Source organism: Artibeus jamaicensis, unplaced genomic scaffold (genome assembly GCF_021234435.1).
Source record: "Artibeus jamaicensis isolate MK-2021 breed Jamaican fruit bat unplaced genomic scaffold, CSHL_Jam_final contig_1998, whole genome shotgun sequence".
Lineage (NCBI taxonomy): Eukaryota > Metazoa > Chordata > Mammalia > Chiroptera > Phyllostomidae > Artibeus > Artibeus jamaicensis.
The window spans coordinates 14,904,153-14,907,223 of record NW_026521407.1 but is presented as its reverse complement, the minus strand read 5'-3'; the positions used below and the strand labels follow the sequence as shown (position 1 = coordinate 14,907,223).

General features: G+C 46.4%; 1 pseudogene; it reads left to right on the top strand.

Moving 5' to 3' along the window:
• Positions 1–800: 800 nt before the first annotated feature.
• LOC119036319 (prothymosin alpha-like) lies at positions 801–1,608 on the top strand (annotated as a pseudogene).
• Positions 1,609–3,071: the final 1,463 nt, after the last annotated feature.

Sequence of the window (3,071 nt, the reverse complement as noted above, 5' to 3'; positions counted from 1 at the left end):
TTGTCAAGGACATGGAGAAATTGGAGTCTGTATACCTCCCTGTCAGGATTGTAAAAAGGAACAGCCGCTTTGGAAACCAGACTGGCGGGTCCTCAAAACGTTAAATGTGGAGTTATCATGTGACCCTGCAGCTCCACTCGTGGTTATGTGCCCAGGGAAGTGGGAACTGTCTGCACAGAAACTCACACACAAGATTGGAGACAGGCTAAATGTCCATCAGCTAACGAATGAATTACACAAGATATGGTACATTTATACAATGGGATACTGTTGAGCCCTAAAAAATGAAATATTTCTGCAGTATGAAGGAACTTCAAAAAGATTACACAAAGCGCAAGATGCCAGTCACAAAAGCCATGTGTGTGTAAATCCATTCCTGTGAAACGTCTGGAACAGGCAAATGCATAGAGATGGAAGGTAGATTAGTGGTGCCAGGGGCTGCGGGGAGGGGGGCCTGGGAGCGACGGCCAATGGTATGGTGTTTCTTCACTGGATGAGGAAACTTTATGTTGAAGCTTCTTTAGTGAAAGAAGATGAAGATGCTTTAGTGAAATTATTCATGGTGGTTGCACAACCCTGTAAATACATTGGAAGCCCCTGAATTGTACACTTAAAAAGAGGGAATTTTAGTCTACGAATTATATTTATATTTAGCTGTCATTAAAAGATATGCCCCGCCCCACTGGCTGCTCTGAAAAGCCATCTTTGCGTTGTTCCTGTGTCTGCCTCTCAACTCGCTGCAGCCACCTCTGCCGCGCCTCCTAAGTCGCCGCGGACTCCGGCAGCATTTTCGCCAGGAGAGTCCTTGAACTCTTGTTTTTTTTTTTTTTTAATTCACTGCATAGGATGATCGGCGTGCCCACCATGTCAGACACGGCCGTGGGTACCAGCTCCGAGATCACCACTAAGGACTTAAAGGAGAAGAAGGAAGTAGTGAAGGAGGCAGAGAATGGAAGAGGTGCACCTGCTAATGGCAACGCTAATGAGGAAAATGGGGAGCAGGAGGCTGACAATGAGGTAGACAAAGAAGAGGAAGAAGGAGGGGAGAAGGAGGAAGGTGATAGTGAGGAAGAGGATGGAGATGAAGATGAGGAAGCTGAGGCAGCTACGGGCAGCTGAAGATGATGAGGATGACGATGTTGACACCAAGAAGCAGATCACCGATGAGGATGACTAGACAGCAAAAAAGGAAAAGTTAAACTTAAAAAAGGCCGCCGTGACCTATTCACCCTCCACTTCCCGGCTCAGAATCTAAACGTGGTCACCTTGGAGTAGGGAGTCCCGCCCGCCCACCGCACGCAGGCTGCGCCACCCGCAGATGACAAGCGCTCTCCACACCCAACCAAAACCACAACGTGAATTTGCAACAGGGGAGGAAGAAACCCAAAACTTCCAAGGCCCTGCTTTTTTTCTTAAAAGTACTTTAAAGAGGAAAATTTGCTTGTATTTTTATTTACATTTTATATTTTTGTACATATTGTTAGGGGTCAGCCATTTTTAATGATCTTGGGATGACCGAACCAGCCTTTGGAGCGTTCTCTGCCCTACTTCCCACTTTCCTTGTGGTGTGACCATGTTCATTATAATCTCAAAGGAAAAAAAATCTTGTTAAAAAAAAGCAAAAACAGCAACAAAAAACAACTTTATTCCCAGCATTCCAGTAACTTTTTGTGTATGTACTTAGCTGTACTATAGTTGGTTTCTATGAGATGGTTAAAAAGGCCAAAGATAAAAGGTTGCTTTTTTTTCCTTTTTTTTTTTTGTCTATGAAGCTGCTGTTTATTTCTTTTGGCCTGTTTGATGTATGTGTGAAACAATGTTGTCCAACAATAACCCGGAATTTTATTTTACTGAGTTGTTCTAAAAAAAAAAAAAAAAGCCCAAATGTTCACTTCCATCATCCTACATTCCTCAAGGAGCCCCTGATCATTGGTCTGTTTTCAGGGGCGCTGTGGTTCTCTCACCGAAACCCCTCTTTGTTTGGCCCAAACCACCCGGCTCTCAAGGCCCAAGCATGAAAGGCTCTGGTCTGCTCGGCCCATGCTAAACTCCTTTGTCTATTCTGCATCAAGCCACGTGGACACCAAAAGCAAGGTGCAGGGGAAATAGCACTGGTTTAAGAACCAGAAAAATCTGGGCCACACTTTATCACTTTATACCCTCTCTAAGCCTGTTTCCTCATGTGCAGAGTGGCTATAAACATTTCTGCCCATCCTCCCTCGTGGGAAGATGAAGACAGGTCCTTCCTCAGCTGTTGTACAAAAACAAGATACTATCATCTAAATCACTGGCCAGCATTCCTATATGCAAGGCCCCGGGCTAAGAGGGAAATACCAAGATTGTTGCCTTTAACGTAAATCCTGGGGTGAAGAGAAAATGAGCTCTCTCCGTCTAAGAGCTTAAGGTTAGTATAAACAGTAGATGCTCAGGGATGAGGAGGAAGATGAGTCATGCTGGCTGGAGGGGGTGGGCAAGACAGCTTCCCTCTGAGGGAGGCAGGGCTTAGCCTCAGAGAATCTGAGAGGCTTAGGCCTCCCACTCGGAAAGCTCGAGCCAGTGCAGAAGTGCGAAACACAAGGATGGAGCATGGAGCCCCACAGAGCTGGGAAGAAGGTGTGATTCCTGTCCAAGTTCACGAAGGGACTGCTGCAGAGGTAGCCTCACTAGGGGCAAACCCAGAAGTGGGATTAAGAACATGGTGACTCAAGAACATGATGCTTGATGTGCATGGTGCAGGCGGACCGAGGCAGCGCGCTTTCTGGAGGGTGGAGGAGAGGACGGCATAGTGGTTCATAGTGGGGTCACTTGTCCAACTCTGCATGTGGGTTCCACCTATGGTGTGACCTTTGTCAACTTACTAACCTCTTTGTGTCTTGGTTTCCTCATCTGTGAAATGGAGGTAAAGTGGTACCTAACTCATAGGGTGGCCAGCAGGTTTAAATAAAGTTCTAGAAGGTACTTAGATGCCTTGCTCCATAGGCATGGCCCAATGTTGTTACACATGGTCCTGTCCCCAGCATCCACATGGCACCCAGTCCGGGACAGACTGTTAATGTTGTGGTGGAGGAAGG